At 48.6% G+C, this 21,681-nt stretch overlaps 2 protein-coding genes across 3 annotated transcripts in view; one reads left to right on the top strand and one right to left on the bottom strand.

Moving 5' to 3' along the window:
• LOC144806079 (uncharacterized) overlaps positions 1-15,098 on the bottom strand; it is a 36,671-nt gene extending 21,573 nt beyond the window's left edge. Inside the window, exons 1-3 of the mRNA XM_078672521.1 lie at positions 14,964-15,098; positions 13,272-13,322; positions 11,305-11,424 (exon numbers count right to left, since the gene is read on the bottom strand). The gene's annotated coding sequence lies outside the window, so the exon portion shown is untranslated. The remainder of the gene's footprint in view (positions 1-11,304; positions 11,425-13,271; positions 13,323-14,963) is intronic.
• A 204-nt stretch (positions 15,099-15,302) lies between these two features.
• The window catches only part of LOC144806077 (uncharacterized), a 215,100-nt gene continuing 208,721 nt past the window's right edge, over positions 15,303-21,681 (top strand). For both annotated transcript variants that reach the window (XR_013605687.1, XM_078672519.1), the window contains exons 1-2: positions 15,303-15,376; positions 21,031-21,150. The gene's annotated coding sequence lies outside the window, so the exon portion shown is untranslated. The remainder of the gene's footprint in view (positions 15,377-21,030; positions 21,151-21,681) is intronic.

The raw sequence follows: 21,681 nt of genomic DNA, 5'->3' as shown, positions 1-21,681 counted from the left end.
AGGTTCAGTCCCACAGACATTATCTCTAACTGAACGCAGGCACCCTAGGAAGCATGTACTTTTCAAACCAGTTGCCCTCTGATGCGGCGTCCTCGTTATTGGATAAGTCAGTATGTCCTGAATTTTAGGAGGGTTACCGTATCCAGTGCACTCTGTTAAACAGTGCTCACCTGTGGTAGTAAGAAGTTAATAGGCACCTTATCACCTATGCACGGTGCAGGGCTTTGAGTTACAGAGCTCCTCACGTTGTGGAGAAGATTAGGTCACATTTACCCATTTTCCCATATTTGGTCCTGATGAAATGCCAACAGATTGCTCCATGACTACACAAGGCATGAAAAACGTTGACGCTCATTTCTCTCCTGCGCGGCACGTTCTATTGAGTGTGCGGGGCCATTACGGAACCGCTCCGTCATCAGCACAGCTCACCCGAGGCTGGTGACGGAGCGCTTCCGTCACCAGCGTGTGAGCGCTGCGCGGCCCCCCCGCCCCCGTAGCGCTGCAGCGGAATAGCCGCCGCAGCGAAGGGGTTAACTATATTGTGGCAACTGGTCGATAGTTGATCTTATATTCAGACTTCACCAATCTCACATCTTATGACGCAACATCCTCTGTCCTACTATGCTCATCCGGCGTACTTAATAAAAGATGTGAGACAAAGTGCCCTCTAGTGGTGCCCGCCAGGCATTGTAGCGACGGCCTGGTGAGGAGTATAGCCCAATGAGGAAGCATGTCACCTTCAGGTGAGTGAACGCAACTTGTCTTAAAAGCACATGCTTCCTACGGTGTCTGCGTTCAGTTACAAATAATGTCGCTGGGACTGAACCTCCAAAAACAGTATACAGTGATTTGTCTGTTTTATGTTGCTGCTGTTGAAAGTTGGGCTAAAACCGTCAACATTATCGGCGCCCTCTTGCTCTCCTTAAACCTTTTGTGCGCGTAAAACAGCCGCCATTTTGGGCACCATGGCTTCCCTGCTCTCGCCGAGAGCCAGCGCGTCTCTCTCTCCCTCCTAGCTTCGCTGGTAACCCCCTGCTTGCACCTGCCTTGAGTCATAAACCCCTCTTCGGCACTGCTCTGCCCCAGGCCCTCATCCTGTTCCCAGCGCGGCACCCCCCCTGCTTCCCTCTCATGATCTCCGGCCCTTTGATGCAAACCCCTTTTCCCTGTGTGCCCGTTTGTCTTCCCCGTTCCCAGGCCGGCACCCAGCTCTGCCGATACCAATCCCTTGCCCCTCCCCGTACAATAGAAAGCTTCCCTCCTCAAAGGACCCCCGAGATGATCAAAGCCCCCCCCACCCCACGAGATCCGATCGAACCCCACACACTCCGTGAATCGGCGGAATATCCAGCTGCGCGATGATCATCACCTGTTGTGAACGGGGCGGGGACTTCCACTGTAACCTTGCGTGGGAACGGGCTGGGAAAGGGGGGATTCTGAGGATGTCTTTCCGTACATCAAAGTATCAACGAGAATGTGTTACATGCAATAAACAGATAAACATGTGTATAAGAGGCCAGGCCTCAGGGATGCAGTTAGAGCACCTCAGAACGATACCTTCTGTCCGTTACGTTGTGTTCTCCTCCGGAGAGAATAAAAACCTTGTTTCCTGCCTTCCAGTCTCCAGCGCCTGCCTCTTCAGTAGTTTAACTTCTTTGTGGGTTCAAGAGGCGACACCGCCGGGCAATACTTAAGGATCTTATATTCTGGTTGGTAGTGCCCCCCATTTAGTTTCTACAATTGGCGTCCCAAGCGTGGGGCCCATCAGCGACCCATGGATCCAGTGGGAGAGGTCCTGACGACAAAGTGAACGACTGCAACGATCGGGAACGCGTCTGTCCGATAGACCCTCGTCTGACAGCCGATCATCCGAACTTCACTGGTTCCGAACAGACCTCTCTCGAGTGATCTACGGTCCTGACTGGGAACCATCAGGAGTGCCGCGAGGATAACGAAGAAGAGAGGACGATCGGGCGCTGGATTCGGAAGACAGGAAACTGTCCATGCGGTCCGGGTAAGGTCGTGTCACCACGACAAGTTGCGAAAAAATTGCTTGATTGCTTGTTTGTTAAAAAAATACTAGTATTGCTCTTTTTATTTATTTAGAGATTCACTGTCTGCAAACGGAGAAACAACAGGCTCTCTCTTTGCAAACAGTGGAGGATAGGTAGGGCGGCAGCCGTGCTTATTTTTCTCCCCCACGCAATAATCACTTGAAACTGAACTGTTGTTCCCAAAACTATTGTTTCCTGGAGATTCCCTGTCTGCAAACAGGGAAGAGACCACCCTTTTTGCAGATAGTGAAAAGGGTAGGTAACGCAGATCTTTGCGGACCTACTCATTCTCCCCATTGTTATTTATTGGTCTTTTTGTTATTTTGATCTATGAGGGATTCACTGTCTGCAAACGGAGAAACAACGGGCTCTCTCTCTTTGCAAGCAGTGGAGGATAGGTAGGGCAGCAGCCGTGCTTATTTTTTCTCCCCCACTCAATAATCACTTGAAACTGAACTGTTGTTCGCAAACTATTGTTTCCTGGAGATTCCCTGTCTGCAAACAGGGAAGAGACCACCCTTTTTGCAGATAGTGAAAAAGGTAGGTAACGCAGATCTTTGCGGACCTACTCATTCTCCCCATTGTTATTTATTGGTCTTTTGTTATCTTGATCCATGAGGTATTCACTGCCTGCAAACAACGTAGAATAGAAATATTCTGTCCAGTCTTTGCACCTAGTGATAAGATAGGCAGTGCTGACTTTTTAGTCCCTCGTTACGAGCCGTCATGTCTGTCTTCTCCCCACTGATTAGTAGCCTGTTTAGCCCGGACCGCCTATTAGAGATGGACCACCCAGCCCCACTGGAAGGCACCCCTAATAAGGACATGTTTATGAAGCATGGATTGACCGCTATAGCCTATAGTAAACTATGGCATAAATATACAAAAAAGGGTCAAGAAAGTCAATGGCCCCTGATAGGATCCTTCGATGATGATAAAATAAAAACGCTAGAAACTGCCCTGGGTAAAAACAAGACAACACCTACTATGCTTGACAGCTTCGGCATGTGGCGAAAAGAAACTGAACAACGTAAAAAGAAAACTGAGAGTAGGTTGGAAAAAGAGCTGCAAAAAGCAGCCCACCTAGCTGCTCAGAGACTAAAAAAGGAGATAAAAGAAAGAGAGAAAGCTAAACAGAAACTAGAAATGGAAACGCCAAGCCAGTGTCCGGTTAGAACCCCCTCCATGCTCTACCCTGATTTACCCTCGAAACGACAAGCCAATGAGGACCTGCTGTTAGGTCCTCCTATCATCTACATGCCCCCTCCATATGCCCCTTCTCAACCCTTGGCGCAGCACGCGCCACCCCCAGGTGCAAACGAAGGTACCGCCACAGCGTCGGCCCCAATGGCCTCTGTGCCAGCCGAACCCCTTGTATTAAAACCCGCACCAACAACAACGTTAGACGACCATGAGACTCGAGGAGCTGGCCCTGCAAGAACAAACAGGCTAGACAAAGATGAGCGAGCGGGGATCGACAAAATAGCAAGGACACTGGTAGAAAGGAAGGATGATGAAGAGTACATCACAGATATGTTCAGCTCGTATATAGGGAGTCACAGACGACACTTTACCGTACGGCTGTGTTATCATGTCTTGAATGCATACGAGGACCGATATCGAGACAAAGGTCCCGAGAGTCTAAGGACTCTGTACCGGAAGGTCGATATCGGGGATGAGGGCGAGTGTGATGTGTCAGACCTCCTTACGCGTACGCTTGAGGTTTTCCGCCACCTCACTGAACAAAGGCCGGGAGCTAAATCCGCAGCCCCCGTAGTGACCGAACCACCAACCGAGCAATCTAACCCCATGATGCCGATACGTGAGGCTGCCCCTTACTGGGTTCCTCCTCGGGGTACAGGGACTCACGATGATGCAAACAACCAAGATGCGAAGGGAAGGGTAGTGTACAACTGGGTCTACCAGCCATGGGACCGGCAAGAGATACTGACATTCCGGAAATCTCTACCCGACCTACGTAAAAACCCCACTGCCTTCTATACTGAATTGGGTACAGCCCTGGGTTCAACGATCATGACCCTGGCTGACATCGACTTGTTCTTCGGGTTATGCCTACCAGCTGATGTGTGGAAGCAAATCCGGAAAGTCGACCACCTTGAGCTGTTTGGACATACCTGGTCACAACTCGATGACCTGGACAAACAACGGGGACCAGGACAAAAGCCGTTGAAATCCATTCTAGACCTCCCAGATAAAATCGTAGAGAAATTAAAAACCCTAATCCCAGAAAAGAAAGTGGATTGGTCGATAGTAACAGCCTGTCGCCAAAAACCCCAGGAGGATGTATCGGAATACTTCTCCCGGTTCGAAACGGTGTTCTCCGATTACAGCGGCCAAGACATGACCACTGCAACCGGACACCATCTGTTCGTCCAGAATTATGTTAAGGGCCTATCATCGGAAATCTCCCAGAAACTACAAGCCAGCGAGAGTAGTTGGGCAGCCTCCAAACCTACAGCGATTCTCCAAATGGCCCAATATTATGAGCATCAGAAAAATGAAACCGATAGGGCGACAGAGAAAAAGAAGAAGGACTTAAAAGAGAGGGTGATGATGGCCAAACTGCAAGGGGTGACTATAGGACGGGACCAATACCGGGGAAACTACCAGACAAACGTCCCTAAGACTACATTCCCCCAGGACCGCACTCTGACTTCCTACAGTGGACGCACAGACCTTAGAGAAGACCAGTGCGCTTTCTGCAAAGGGACTGGCCATTGGAAATCCCAGTGCCCGGTTCTCCTGGAAATGATCAGAAACAGAGACCCCAGGGATGTAGCAAACGGACCGAGACCTAGGGGACAACAACGAGGGCCCCCAAATGACGCGACTAATGACAGATCAAGCAGACCAAATACGTTCGATCGACCCAGGCAGAACCAATATCAACAATCTGACTATGACGACACTCACACCTTCGCATAGGACAGCCAAGGGCGAGGGAGGGATCCAGTCGAGCTCTATGTTGACCAGCAGGGCCCTTATGTCACTGCTAAGGTCCTGGGTACCAAGTCTCCATTTCTGGTAGACACTGGCGCAACACGTAGTGCGTTATCTAAACGACTGATTCCAAGGGCACCCTTGTCTGGCTCACTCATAACATCGACAGGTTTCGATGGAACGCCCTCCACCAACCCTTTGTCTGCCCCGATTCTCTTTGACGTAGAAAACAACACCACCGACACCACGTTCTTGCTTTCCTCCAATAGCCCTGACGCCATTAGGGGACTTGACTTACTGAAACACTTCCGAGCGACGATTAGGTGTTCTCAAGATGGAGTTCGAGTGTTTCTTTACGACAACCCCGTTCTGCTTAGACATTGTCCCCCCCGACACATGTTTTCCATCACCGACGTTGACGCGTCCCTGCTTGACACTCTACCTCCGTATCTGTGGGCCAAAGCGGATTCGGACGTAGGGCGTATGTTAATTGACCCAGTGCACATTACTGTCCGACCAGACGCAACACTCCCAAAACTCCCACAATATCGGATATCGCCAGAGGGCGAGAAGGCATTGGTAATGATTATCCAGTCACTGATAGACGCAGGAGTGGTAGAGGAAGTGGTTAGCAACGTTTGCAACAGCCCTATCTTGCCCATTATCAAGAAGCAGGGAGAGGGAGATGAGAAAGCATACCGTTTCATCATCGACCTCCGAGAGATCAACAAAGTGGTGGTACCCCAGTACCCTGTGGTCTCAGATATCACCACCATCCTGACCTTGATTCCATCCACTGCCACCACCTTTTCCGTCATCGACCTCAAGAACGCATTCTTCTCCATCCCCATCCACCCAGACAGCCGATATCTCTTCGGCTTTACCCTAAAAGCCCGCTCATATAGGTTTTGCCGAGCGCCTCAAGGCTACACGGAAAGCCCTAGCATCTACAGCCAGGCCCTCAAAAGACAACTAGACCAAGTCCAGTTACCCGACGGGGTGGTGTTGGTACAATATGTCGATGACATCCTTTTGGCAGCCGACACCACCCCTCTGGCGGTTACCGCCACCATTCAACTCTTGCACTTCCTTGCGGAAAATGGCCACAAGGTCTCCAAGAAGAAGTTGCAATTCTGCCTACCCCAGGTCACTTACCTGGGCCACCTTCTGTCCAAAGATGGAAGAAAACTCACCCCTGATCGAATCCAAACCATTCTAGATACCCCTGTCCCTAAAACCCAGAAGCAGGTTCGCTCCCTATTAGGCCTCACCTCCTTCTGCCGACAATGGTTACCAAACTTCAGCCTCGTTGTAAAACCACTGCTTTCTCTGCTAAACAAAGACGTCCCTTTCCCACTCCCTTGGACTCCTGAGTGTCAAACTTCCTTCACAGAACTGCGAGATGCTCTTTGCTCGGCCCCTGTCCTGGGTACCCCTGATTACAGAAAGCCCTTCTCCCTTTACACTCACGAAAGGGAGGGGTGCGCTTTATCTGTCCTGACCCAGGCCATCGGCCCCAAGCAACGACCGTGCGCTTACTTCTCTGCCACTCTTGACCCTGTCGCCAGAGCCTTGCCTGCCTGCCTTTGAGCTGTAGCTGCTGCTGCAGTCTCTATCCGACAGAGTGAGGGGATTGTACTCTCGAATTCCCTCACGGTACTGGTACCCCATGCAGTCGACACCCTCCTGAACCAAACCAAGACGCAACATCTGACGAGTGCACGACTGACTGGGTACGAACTGACCTTGCTTGCCCCCCATATCACCCTGAAAAGATGCACCACACTGAACCCAGCAACTCTGTTACCCTTGCCAGAGAACGATCCCAATGTGCACCCCGTACATGACTGCGTGACTCTTACGGACGAACAGACCAGGAGTAGGGTCGATCTCAGAGACACAGCTTTCCCTGACCGCGACGGGGAGTTGTGGGTGGACGGTTCTTGCATCAAACTCCCCGATGGTACCACTTCCGCTGCCTATGCAGTCACCACGGCTCGAACTGTAGTAGAAACAGCCCGCATCACCCAGCGATCTGCCCAGGCAGCGGAACTGATCGCTTTAACGCGAGCCTGCATCCTGGCAACAGGAACCACAGCGAACATTTACACTGACAGCCAGTATGCCTTCGGGGTGGTTCACCATTTTGGGCTCCTCTGGAGGGAGAGAGGATACTTGACCTCACACGGCACACCCATTTTGCACGGGGATTTAGTCTCCGCCTTAATCGAAGCTGTCCTCCTCCCCAACAAACTTGCCGTTATCAAATGCCAGGCACACAAGAAAGTGACAGACATTATTGGACAGGGAAATGCACTAGCCGACATCACCGCCCGAACGACAGCTGAAAATAGAACGACAACACATATGTACGTGACCAGGTCACAAGCAGAAAGCTGGACTGACGCCAAGGACACAATTAGAGACATACAAACGACTAGCACACAACACGAATTGACTGAATGGACACGGGTGGGATTGAAAGACGATGAAGGCTGCTGGCGGACAAAAGACACGAACAGATGGTTGCTACCTGATTCGTACTTGATTCCCATATTAACCATGGCACACTCCCCTGCCCACATAGGATCAGCCCCCATGATCGAACTTGTCTCCAGGGTTTGGCACAATGACAAGATCCCAGATTCCGCCAAACGCCTGGTCCAACAATGCTTAATATGCCTGCAACACAACCCCGGGAAAGGAACTGTAGTACCCCGGGGGGGATTTGGGGTCCCAAACCACCCATTTGAAGTCCTGCAGATGGACTACATCCAGCTAGACAGATGCCAAGGCCTGAAATACGTACTAGTCGTGGTGTGCGCATTTAGCAAGTGGGTGGAAGCATATCCAACCCGTGACAACACCGCTATGGCCACTGCAAAGGTTCTGTTAAAGGAGTTTTTCCCCCGTTATGGCCTCTGCCGTGTTTTATGGAGTGATAATGGCCCCCACTTTGTAGCCAACGTTATCCAGCTCATCCTAAATGGGCTGGGTATCAAACAGAAATTCCACGCAGTCTTCCACCCTCAATCTGCTGGGCTTGTCGAACGACACAATGCCACACTAAAGCTTAAACTGGCCAAAATAGTGGCTACGACAGGCTTGAAATGGCCAGACGCCCTCCCATTGGCATTGTTATCGATGCGCTCTACCCCCACCCGACATCACTTAACCCCTTATGAAGTTGTTTTCGGTCGACCCATGAGCGTCTGGTCTGCCCCGAAACCAACTTCCATTCATGACGTTCCGGATGTCCTAATGTCTGATTATCTGTACAAATTGACTGAAACTTTGTCTGTCCTTCATCAGCAGGTGCAGCAGGCCATCCCCGATGCTTCCAGGGGTCCGGGTCACGCCATCCAGCCGGGGGACTTCGTGCTGATCCGAAATTTTCAGCGATCAAAGAGTTTGGAACCCCGGTGGACGGGCCCCTGGCAAGTGCTGATCACCACTCGGACCGCACTTCGAGTGGAGGGGAAGAAACACTGGCTGCACGCTCATCACTGCAAAAAGGTCTCTCCAGCCCTGGCCACGACAGACACCGTCAACACCCAAGAAGAGCTCCTGAACCAGGACCGACCATCGTTGGACTGCTACCCTGATACTGAGACACTTGAACTTTCAAAACATCCTGACCCCACTGTGCCATCTCGAGAAGGGTATTTCCTGCGTCGAAAGGAGGGAGCTTCGGCTAAGTAGGCCACGGACTAGGTTAAAGGATCTCAGAACGGTGACCCAAACTACCAAAGGTTACCTGGAGAGAGGCTAAAACTAAGTCTGTGGTCCTGCCCACTACCGAGCACCTTGAAGACGAAGATGATGGAAGCGCCAGATAAGAAGATGATGGAAGCGCCAAATGAGAAGCCGACGGAGACAGCAGGAAATACCCACTACAGAAATCCGAGAATAGACAGACTCCATAGCTCAAAGACAATTGCACTCTTCATCATAATCCTCCTCTGTTTTCTCCTCATGACTACGCTCTGGATTATGGAAGAACATGCACCTGCTCACGAAACATTCCTAACCACTGCTCAGCCTACCACCATGAAGGAACATTATCTAATTTCGCTCTCTCCTCAACTAAGAGAGAGGCGAAAGGAGTTTTGGAACAACTCTTTCGTGCAGCTACTTCACCAGCACAATCTTGCCACCAATACCACCAACTGCTGGATCTGTGGGTTGCTACCCCATGCCACTGGACATTCAATACCATTCATCCCTTCACCCTTCTCTGTCCACGGCTCCTGCCTTGCTTGGCTGATCCTCCTGCAAGAAAGCTATACGGGCAATGCCACCTCCAGCAGAACTGCAGCACATCCTTCTCATGGGGCCGGGCGAAACAAGACAAAGACACACTTCTGCCCGCTGACCCCCAGCGACTCGATCCAAATGGACATTCCGGCTAAAGAACGAATCGAAATGCAGGTGTTCAACAATCCAACCAGACCCACCTTCTCCTATCTGCGGAAACGAACGGCTGCCACTCTGACTGTGGCCCTGACGGTCATCAACGTCACCGGCCACATGTGTGTAGAAGGACTTGGGACACAGCTGGTGGGTCGCAGCGCTTGCCGCTTTACCAGAACTTTGGACTCCACGGATCCACCTTCCTTTGTGTCATCCCCAAACATGTATTTCATCTGCGGCACGAGGGCCTACACCTGGCTCCCCAAAGGCTGGGGGGGCACTTGCTACATCTCCTTCGTCCTTCCTCCGACTTATGTAGCCCCAGCGAATCACCACCGGCAAAAACGAGCCAAAGACATTGAACAAGCCGACTCAACAGGGGCGCAGTTCCTCGATGCTATGAAAGGACTCGTCCCCCTCTGGGGCCCGATGGCAAACAGCCGTGCCATCCGACATTTGACTCAGGCAGTCGAGACGACCATGAACATCACAGCGGGCATCTTTGCCAACAACACTGCCGAGCTCCAAGCGGTCCGTTTGGTGGCTCTGCAGAACCGCCTCGTTCTAGATGTGGTTCTGGCGGACCGTGGAGGAGCTTGCCGCATTATTGGGTCCAGCTGTTGTACATACATACCGGACAACTCACCCTCAGTGTACAAAGCCATCGAACATCTTCACAGACTCTCTTCGGAAGTCCACCAAGAGCAAGAAGAATGGTCGCTTGGTGGTTGGTTCTGGGACACCGTCAAAAGCTGGGGCTGGAGACTGCTCACTATTATCCTGATTCCCGTAGTTATAATATGTGGCCTATGCTTAGGGATTCAATGTTTGCCACCTATGTGTTCTTTATGTGCGAGTTGTATTTTTTCCAAAACTGTGGACATTGGAAGCGAACATATGAGAGCATTGTATGATACCGAAGTTAGGAATTTGATGAAAATTGACATTGAGTAAAGCAAGGTGGCTAGATATGTTGAAAAGGGAGGACTGTTGAAAGTTGGGCTAAAACCGTCAACATTATCGGCGCCCTCTTGCTCTCCTTAAACCTTTTGTGCGCGTAAAACAGCCGCCATTTTGGGCACCATGGCTTCCCTGCTCTCGCCGAGAGCCAGCGCGTCTCTCTCTCCCTCCTAGCTTCGCTGGTAACCCCCTGCTTGCACCTGCCTTGAGTCATAAACCCCTCTTCGGCACTGCTCTGCCCCAGGCCCTCATCCTGTTCCCAGCGCGGCACCCCCCCTGCTTCCCTCTCATGATCTCCGGCCCTTTGATGCAAACCCCTTTTCCCTGTGTGCCCGTTTGTCTTCCCCGTTCCCAGGCCGGCACCCAGCTCTGCCGATACCAATCCCTTGCCCCTCCCCGTACAATAGAAAGCTTCCCTCCTCAAAGGACCCCCGAGATGATCAAAGCCCCCCCCCACCCCACGAGATCCGATCGAACCCCACACACTCCGTGAATCGGCGGAATATCCAGCTGCGCGATGATCATCACCTGTTGTGAACGGGGCGGGGACTTCCACTGTAACCTTGCGTGGGAACGGGCTGGGAAAGGGGGGATTCTGAGGATGTCTTTCCGTACATCAAAGTATCAACGAGAATGTGTTACATGCAATAAACAGATAAACATGTGTATAAGAGGCCAGGCCTCAGGGATGCAGTTAGAGCACCTCAGAACGATACCTTCTGTCCGTTACGTTGTGTTCTCCTCCGGAGAGAATAAAAACCTTGTTTCCTGCCTTCCAGTCTCCAGCGCCTGCCTCTTCAGTAGTTTAACTTCTTTGTGGGTTCAAGAGGCGACACCGCCGGGCAATACTTAAGGATCTTATATTCTGGTTGGTAGTGCCCCCCATTTAGTTTCTACACTGCTACAAGCTCCTTACCTGTGCAAGTTATCTGGATAGATGCAGGGGGCAGACCCAAACCAGCCACACGTGGAGATCAATGACAAATACTGAAGATTTAACAGAGCTTCCAAGCTGGTGACCATTACTTAATTGACCCTGAAAATAAAAGACACATTTTTAGTATTCTGGTGACTCATGACAATAAAAAACAAAGGTTATAAATTCAATATTGTCTCAAATACTTAAAAAATGGAACTGGATATGCTGAATCTGATGTTGCCCCAGGTCATGCGTGACAGACACCTTCCACCACTATTGCTTATGGGACTTGTAGTTTTGTTTTTCTCATTAAAAGGATGGGTTCTAAAGTCCCAGTGTTCTAAGCGATGTTAGTTAAAATCAGAGGCCTGAGTGAGGGTGAAGCATGACACGGCTCTGTTTAGCAGTGAGATGAATGACAGTTCCCCAGCCCTTCCATTCTTTGACCTACAGAGGCTCGTCGGCCATTCATATTTATTTGCAACAGCAAATAATCTTTTATTGCAACTTGTGTCACTGAAGAGATACAATCCATGGAAGTGTTTAATTAACTACTTACAAACATGAACAATCAAGAACATGAGTTTCTGGAAAACTATCAAGCCCCCAATCAGAATCAGCCGCCCTTCACACCCAGGAATTCTTGAGGCTTTGGAGAGGATGAATTGCACGTGGTATAAGAGGAACACTACATCGACTCAAAGCTCATTTCTCAGGGATGTACTGAACTGCCAGCCTCATGGCACACTTAGCCAGCTCTTCACCTCCTCCTCCTCAAACTGTTGACCAGCTATCAGGGCAAATGAGCCTGCAGCAAAGCCTCGCTGGCTTGGTTCCACACCGGACCAGGCAAGGTGATCAACTCCATACTCCTCCGAGTCAGCAAGCACTCTGGTCGAGCCAGTCCTAACCCCACATGAATGTTCCCTATCACAACTATTTTAATGGTACTAGGTTATGTTTCTGCCAAATGATTGAGTCAAAAATTGAAAGGGTTGACTATGAAGTGCTGAAAGAGAAATCATGAAGTTTTTCAATATTTCTGAGTCTGCCACAGTACACAGGACCATTATTTATCTACAGCAGCAAATCATGCATGTGCCCTGTAGAAAGCACATTTGAATGAAACATGGAAGGCATTGCAGCCAACATCATAGCAACATCATAGCAGAGTGCAAGATAACGTGTGTTATTATTCCAGCAGAACGAAATGCCATTCCTAATGTGTACGTCATTTTAAAGACAAACCCAGAAAAATGTATGGTCAGTGTTGTTCTTCTGCCAGTTAAAAGACAATCTCCATTAATGTGTCAGGAAATAAAATACTATGAGAAATCCTACTTGTTGGCAGGGTGCTGTCTGCCACTATATTGCAGGTTACTTCCAACGTAATCTGATTTACACATACATACTCCAGGGTGCTGCCAGCTATCGGGTCTGCACACAGCAGTCTGGAGCCACTCAGGAAGGAGGTAAGCTCTTCATTTCATCTTAAGCCCTTAGGTTACATTCACAGCCTGATAGACCCGGAGAACTTTATCCACGCTCTTACTGCGTCAAGCAGATAGACGTAGCACATCATAGTCTGTGTTGTGTGCTGGGTAATGCCTGGCATCTTATTATCGTTGGCGGGAGGATGCAGCTCTGATAGGAGCTGCTACAAGAAGAGCAGAGAAACAGGACCAGAGATCGCCACAGAGCGACAACTGTCCAGAAGCTGAAGAAAGAACTCTGAAACAGCAAACCTCCTGCACCCTGGAGATTTTCCAGGATAAGCAAATGATGGTAATGAAATGCAAACTGCAGCATTAAGGTCACACACTACAACATCTTTCCCTTTAAACCAAAGGTAACAGCCTACAAGAAAAAACTAAACAAAAGCAACAAAACTAGAAAATGCATTTCCAAATGCTGCAAAAGAGAAACAGTTAATACAATTGAAAAATATTAAACTTTGTTGGTACCTTAGTAATGTGCTTACTTCTGGGCTTCACTCCATCTGCAGCGATAACGCTCTGAAAGGAGAAATTACTGCTGTGAGTCTCAGAGTCTTCAGTATTCCTGGTCTCAGTCACGAAGACTGTGGTGTTGGAAGATAACTTTCTCTTATTTGGCTTTATAGTTCCACCAGTCACGCCATTGCTTTTAGCAGACACGCTACTGTCGGCAGCATCACAACTTCAGGCAGACCAGCAATGCGGATCTCACCACTCACATTGGGTGAATATTAATAAGCACGGTCTCGGCTTACCAAGCAGGACAAAAGAATCGGGTCTCATAACCATACCCAGAGCCACAGCCAGCTCTGCCGCCACTTGAGTACACCCAAACACCTCAGCACTTAAGCACCAGCCCCAGGGGAGACCATCTGTGAAGTCCTTGTTAACTGGCACCACTCCTGGGTCAGCACAAGCAGCATCATGGGCAGCGTCTAACACTGCTGCCACAAACATTCATGAACATCCAAATCCTCGTCACCCAAACTACCCAAAAATGGCTTTCTAGATAAGCAGCCAGCCCTGTAGTGTCTGTCTCTGTGTACAAATTTGATGCCAAATATGTAATTTTAAAAACAGCCTTAGCAGCCTTACAGACACCATTAAGGGTTCAAACCAAAGGGCTGTGGTCGGTGAACTTTAAAAGATGCATGCCCCCAGACCTCTTCTGGACAATAAAAACTGGTGAAACCATTCAGAGGAATTGGTGACATCATAAATCATGTAAGAGGGCAGTAAGCTCACTCCGTAACCTCAGAAAAACAGAGCGCACTCTATGAATGAGAGGTACTGCCTGAGCTTTAAGTTTGATACAATGCTCAACCCATTCACTGCTCCCACTCGGGAAACATCAGGAGAATGTAGTAAAGTATTCTTAATGTCATTGGCATCAAAATCTACATTCAATATAGGCATGTCACTTAACACCGCTGGATTATCAGGAACCGGCCTCATAGCGAAACCAACTTAGTCTGAATCTGCCATCCCATCCCTTACCTTCCATTGATAGATACACACATTTTTGAGTGAATCTTTTTACCCAATCATTCCAGCGGACTAACAAAGTAATCCAGTATATATCGATATCCTGCTCACCTAAGGTGTGGGGATTTATACTGCACCCTCCACGCCCCCCCCCCCCCCGGCGCCTGCTGTTCTGTTGTCGTTTGTCTCTTGTCTCGGTTCTGCTCCTGCTGTGAGGCCTCTGACGCCTTCGGGGAAAGAGCGCGCGAGGAAAACAAGAGGCCCCAGGACTGAACGAAGAGAGAGCGGCTGCGCATGCGCCGAGGACTGACACGGCCACCATTGCCTACGTCCAGCATCACCGCCCACCCCCTTACTCCTCCTGCTCCCCTGCCTCGTACCCCACGAGCCCCCCCCACCCTGCGCCCCCAACATGGCACAGCCCGCCCCCCTCCCTGCGCCTGTCCCAGCCTCACCCCTCTGCTGCTATCGTTGATGCCTGGGCACCATGGCAACCCCGCCCCAGTCCACGCGCGCCGCCGCCCTTCCCGCGTGCGCCGAGTACAGACACTGCCTCCTCGAGCGGAGCACGAGGCGCCTCGCGCCGAGATGGATTGAAGCAAAGCTCCTCGGTTCGGCTCCGCTATAGGTGGGGGGGTGTCTCTTGTCTGCGCAGGCGCACGTACATTCACCAACCTGCGCACGTGATTCATCCCGGAGGATGTATCCCCGCTGGATTAGACTCTGTCCAGGGCGCGCCCTCAGTCCAGGGCTGTTCACAGTCCGCACTCCGTGAAAGGTCCTATCACTTTTTCACTTTCAGTGCTCGGCTTCTCCGCTTCGCACATGCGCAGGTATCACGCGCGGTCCTGCGCATGCGCAGCTATAAGACGCGATGGTGCCTCTTGCGGGGGCGTGAGCACGCGCGTTGGTGTCTTCGCTCAGCACATGCGCAGTTATGACGCGTGGTCCTGCGCATGCGCATTGATGCAACGCGATGTTTACTTCGTATGCGCTTGTAGCTCGTGCAGCGGTGTGAGCGCGCGCTTCAGTCTCGAGGAGACCCGGCGGTGCCTCCTCTGCCCCCACCAACCGGTGCACGAGGACAGGTGAGGCCTGGAGGGCCACAACTCCCCAAGGGACCCCGAGGAGGGACGGGGGACCCTGCAGAGAGCCACAGTGCCAAGGGTTCAGATTACTGTGTGACACTTGTATCATTTCTTTGAAATTATGAGTGACATTTAACGGCCATAAGTGACACTTAACGACTATGGATAACATTTAACGGCTATGAGTGCCATTTAACAGCTATGAGTGACATTTAACGGCTATGGATAACATTTAACGGCTATGAGTGCCATTTAACAGCTATGAGTGACATTTAACGGCTATGGATAACATTTAACGGCTATGAGTGCCATTTAACGGCTATGAGTGACATTTAACGGCTATGGATAACATTTAACGGCTATGAGTGCCATTTAACGGCTATGAGTGACATTTAACGGCTATGGATAACATTTAACGGCTATGAGTGACATTTAACAGCTATGAGTGACATTTAACGGCTATGGATAACATTTAACGGCTATGAGTGACATTTAACGGCTATGAGTGCCATTTAACAGCTATGGATAACATTTAACGGCTATGAGTGCCATTTAACGGCTATGAGTGACACTTAACGACTATGGATAACATTTAACGGCTATGAGTGCCATTTAACGGCTATGAGTGACATTTAACAGCTATGAGTGACATTTAACGACTATGTGACATTTAACGGCTATCAGTGACACTCTCTCCCGAGCACAATCAGCCAATAAAGACGAGGGAAACCTATAAATTGAGATTGCTCATGTGTAACATTTCAATGTACTTATAAAAATGAATCCCACTCAGCTGCCAAATGTGTGACACTTTCTGCATTTAAAAAAATCAACAAATAAAGTGCATTTGAAGAAATAAATATCAGAAATTTCTATATTTTGAACAATGAGAAGCTCTAAACATATGAAAGTAATGGGAAATTACTGTAATGAAAGGTCACTAACATACATCCTCTTTGTAATATAACTACATTTTTAAACTAATTGCGGCAAAGCCTTTCACGTCAATCAAGACACATGAGAAGGAAGTTTGATGGGGCTGTGAGACACTTGCTTACCTTGACAAGACCTCACTCGTGGATCTACACTGTGCAACAGACAAAAAGGAAGTTTTAGAGGCCTGTGCGTCAAGAAATATAGACGGGCCAGTTAGTCTGAATCACTTTTGCAAATGTACGCTCTGTACAATTATACAAATCCCAATCTCAGCTGCACAGAGAGTGTTATTATTGGTGCAGAAAAGAATGATGCTTCATTTCAACAGCGCTATTCTAAAACACAAACTCGTATTTCCTCTGCAAACTACGTAATAATTAATTGCCCATCACTTGTCAAGGTACGAAATTGTGGCTAACATGAGGCTTTACCAAAAATAAACTTGCCATGAAGTAAATGTTAAGTAAAGGATTTTTGCACATAGGTCAGGTGGGCTGAGGGAGTTCCTGACGCTTTAAATCACAGACGGGCAAAGTTAGTTTATGCGATTGTTATTTACGAGTGAGAGGCCAAGGGGGGGAGTCAGAAGCACCTCTGCTGTGTGACTGTGTGTAAGTGTCTAAGTAGAGTAAGTGAGGAGGGAGCGTGCTGGATGCGGAGGGCCGGGCGGCAGCGTTTAAGTAGCAATTAGGTAACTGCCTCCAGATGCTATTGTTTGTGATTTTTTTTTTTCTGTTGATGATCAGACTGTCTGTACAGTTCTAAGTCAGTCACGGCTCTGCCTGATGCGCAGCACTTTGCCCGTTGGACTGATGTAACTTAAGTAACACTTACTTGAACTAGACAAGTTCAGACTGCTGTCTCTTCCCGCTCCATGACCGTCCGGTCAGCAGTGCACCCAGACTAGTTATGCCACACGATGCACATGATGGACAAGTTGCCGATGATGCCCACGGCAAAGACTATCAATGAGAGCAGCATCATGGCATAAGCGCTATACGAGTTCTCCGTCATGGGGTAGAGTGGGTTCTGGACTTGCGGGCACTTCTGGTCGGTCGTGGTTGGTTCACCCCTGCTCTCAGCCCTGTCCAGCTCCGAGGCCCCTCCATGCCTGCCTCTGGACGGGTCTGTGATTGACGTGAGCAGTGGCTTGGTAGGACTCAGTTGGCCGGTGTCAATGAGACGTAGGTACTCGGCTATCACCCTCGGCTCATACTGCTGCCATGCCTTGGCATCGTTCTCCTCTGCACCTCTGCGCACGCGCAACAAGATCCCAGAGGTGTCTTGAGCACCCCGCCGCTGCCACCAGTTCATTCAAAGGCGGATGCCAGTATTGCCCTGTGGGGGTACCACTGACTGACTTCCCGTGCCTCGGTTATCCAGAAACATCTCTTCCTCAGTCTGTGGACCCGTCCTCCACGGCCGGGACGACAGCCTGCCTCATAGACGAAGCAACTTCAGATGCCTCATTACCCCACCAAAGATCAGGCTCACTAACGGTCACATCCAGATTATAACCCCCCCTGTTGTGCCACCTGAGCCGGTAGCAGCAACCACTCACTGCTGAGAGCAGGCCCCCCCGTCGGTAATTGCGAGAGCAGTGTGTCAAAGCCGCGCGGCGCTGCCGCAATTAATCATGTAGGTGGATATCAACTGAAGGGGAGTGATTCAATTGAGGAAATCAGAGGCCAGAATCTAATCGACAAATTTTAACAAAAGTTTTGCCTCCGACACCATTGATCATACACTCATATTTTTTAGCACAGAAGTCCCTTTTTATTGACTCTGTTGTTTTTATGGCTTTTTTATTTTCTTTATTCTATTATTTCTCTTAGGGTAGGCTTGTTAGCAATCTATATACATAAGATAACTTGTGTGACTGGTGCAATGCACCATGCAGGTGGTGACAGGTGCACTGCACCGTGCTGTGTGACTGGTACACTGTGCAGAGTGTGACTGGTGCATGCACCATGCAGAGTTTGACTGGTGCACTGCAGTGTGCAGAGTGTGACAGGTGAACTGCAACGTGCAGTTTGACTGGTGCACCGTGCAGAGTGTGCGTTTTCATATGTGCAGATTTGATTTTGTATGATAACGCACAGCCAGGTCTCCCGCCCTCTCCTTAACATCGGCCGTGTATTTACGCAAGACATATTTTATCTTGTCGTCTGCAAACTCATGATATTTGTCTATTAGTCGTCTGATTTCGGCCAGTGTGGCATTATTTTGTGTTGTAATGTATTCCTCCTCCAGCTTTTAAATGTCTGCTTCCGTCATCCTTAAGGTAGTTCATACTTATTTGTCTGACGCTTGCCCTTTACCGAATTAACCATATCGGAGCTGAGAGTCACACCACCAGTCCCCGCAGATTGCACAACAACCCCTGGTGGAGCTGCCTGAAAAGCACGGGGCACGAACTGTATAACATCTCTATCTACACAAATTAAGGAAGTATGCAACATCCGCAATTGATTGAGATTAGCGTTTGTTAACCCACGCGGGTGTAGAGCATACCCAGGTAAGACCGGCCCTGAGGCTCCTTCAATTGATAAATGACCTAAACGGACAGGTGTATATGTGTGAGGAAGAGTGCCGTTAAACCAAATACGGTGTTGCCAAGCTGATAGCCGAACCTCTAGGGTCTGATATGGACATTAAGCGACCGGAACTGCAGAGGCGGTAAAAGCAAACGGATTATCATCTGCTTTAACTGCCGTAAAGGTGACCCAAGAATAAAAGACTTCGAACTGATAAGTAGGATCTGTTCCAAATACAAAAATTTAATTGACCCATGTATCAGGGACTGCAAAATTCCTTAAGTAGTCCCTTAGCGGGATGCGACTGTGTGCGGCAATCTCATGCCCCATCACAAAAGTAGGATGTCCAACTTAACGTAGGCAGCACAGAAAGGGCTAATAATAGAGAGTAACCTTTTTGACGTAACTTCAAGCTTGAAAGAACCTATAAAAACTTAAATATACGAGGTATTGCCATCACACCCGCCTCCGGAGGCGGACGTGAGGGTATCGTGGACAAGCACAAGCACTACTCAAGCGTCTTTCAGATAAGAACCAAACGTTGGTGGCGCCATGTTGCAGGTATTCTGCACAAACACAGAACTATGCAGAGGAAAACAGGACCTCAGTGAGTAGGTGGTGTACCAACCTACCACATCCGTACCCAAAATCCCTTAATGACTAGCTATAGTGTCTCTTCGTTCTCCGTCTACAGCGAAGCTACCAATGATTAGACAACTCAAAACACGTAACTCTATCTTGGGAATGGCGAGAGCAAGACTCACTTTCGCTTAGCCACTCATACTTGTCCACAATGCGAGTAATCAGAGACGCAGTATAGTTTAAAATGTTTATTTCAACTAACGTGCTCTATGGTGCAGTGCACAAGCCAATACCATCAGCAGAATGCATAAACACAATATAGTCAGCATTGTTACAATTCCATAGAATACAAACGGGGATGTCATGTTATTAAATACAATGGAAAAGGACTGAACAACTTAACCACCCTCCCCGTGACAAGAGATAGTGTATTATAAAATAAAAGACCTCTGGGCTTTTTCAGCAGACCCCATACCTCAAGACCTAGATTCAATATTCACATTGCAGGACAAACACGGGGCTTCTCTCTGGAAAGGTGTCTCTCCGTATGTGTGAAAACATCTTGTGTTTGCAATATTAAAGTACACGATTTCCAGAGGTGCAGCTGTGTGAAGCCTGTTATATCTAGGTGCGAGGGACAGATCAGAACCGAATAACAAGGGGCATTGTTGTTTAACCTTGAACATCATGTGCAGACTAAACCTCAGAGCACAGCAAAGAACCTGCAAAGCAGGCAGTTCTCATGTGTAAAATGGGCACAAATAAGGATTGCGAAATAGATGCTTGCAGTGTCGTGCTCAAAAGCAGGTTCATGGCAGCGAAGCTCATGCTAATTTAGCAATTTTCGACAGTGGACCTATAAGCCTTACTGCACTTCTGTTTAATGCTCGGAAGCCCACCTGCTTCCGAATCGCTAGAAGCCTCTGAGCTGTTTTCATTTGTCTTCCGCCTGAGTTATTATCTTGTATTACTGCGTCCCGTACGAATTGGTCAGATGAACTCCAGAACATATTTGAATTGAAGTCCCCGTAATGATCAGGCTGTTGGTATGCTATTCCGTTATAATTTTCTCGAGCTCCTCCTTCAGTTGCTGGGTGCCTTTAGTTATTTCACATGGGTGTAAATAGAGATTTATGAGGATTATCTGCTCATTTTCATCCTCCCCCTGTAAAGTGATTTTGAGCACTTGCATGGCGTTTGGAGGTGCTAAGCTGTGCTTCATTGGCTCCATACCATAAATGCTCCTTATAGAGCTGTATGTAGCACGGCCTCCCTTGCTTTGGCCGAATTTGGCGCTTTTAATAGCAGGTAGGGAAAGCAGATTAAATCCGTTTAATGCTGGTGGCGATTCACCCAAGTTTCCTGGAATGAAATAGAACACTGGGACTTTAGAGACCACCCTTTTATTAAGAAAAGCAAAACTACAAGTCCCATAAGCAATAGTGATGGAAGGTGTCTTGCATGCCCTGGGGCGACAGCCGATTCAGTATATCCAGTTTAATATTTTCAGTATTTGACACAATATTAAATTTGTAACCTTTGTTTTTATGGTCATGGGTCACCAGAATACTAAAACATGTTGTTTCTTTTATTTTCAAGGTCGATTATGTAATGGTCACCAACTTGGAAGCTCTGTTCATTCATCAGTGTTTGTCATTGATCTCCAGCATGTGGCTAGTTTGGGTCAGCCCCCTGCATCGATCCTGATAACTCACACAGGTAAGGACCTTGTAGTAGGAACATGATATCCCGACAGTTGACTTTAAGAAGTGCGCTCTGAGGCAGGTATCCTGAAACAACATTTTTCTGTGCTCTCTCTCAAACTGCAAGAACCCAGCATCTTCCCAAGTCTGCGAGAAAATTGAGTGATTCCAAGAATAAAATCAAATTGTCATTTTTGTTAAAAGTCTGCTATGTACATGTGTTCAAATAAAACACAACACATCGGAAGGCCAACTAATCTATCATGCATTTAATGCAAAAATAGCAAAAGGCCAAGCAAACTAACAAGTGACAATTGTCATTTCAATGGACGCGAGCATCCACCCAAAAGCAAGTTGAAGTATAGAATAATAATGATACAATATGTATTTTTATACACTTTTCTCCTAATACAAGTCAATGAAAATGAACATGTGATAGAAACAGTTACTGAAACTAAACTAATGAGTATGAGGCAGGGTCGTTTCTCAAGAAGAATGTGAGAAGTCCTTGAGAAGCAGATAAACGATACACAGACAAGCTGTAAAA

Source organism: Lissotriton helveticus (genome assembly GCF_964261635.1).
Source record: "Lissotriton helveticus chromosome 1_1 unlocalized genomic scaffold, aLisHel1.1 SUPER_1_unloc_43, whole genome shotgun sequence".
Taxonomy (NCBI): domain Eukaryota; kingdom Metazoa; phylum Chordata; class Amphibia; order Caudata; family Salamandridae; genus Lissotriton; species Lissotriton helveticus.
This window is presented reverse-complemented; position numbering and strand designations above follow the sequence as displayed.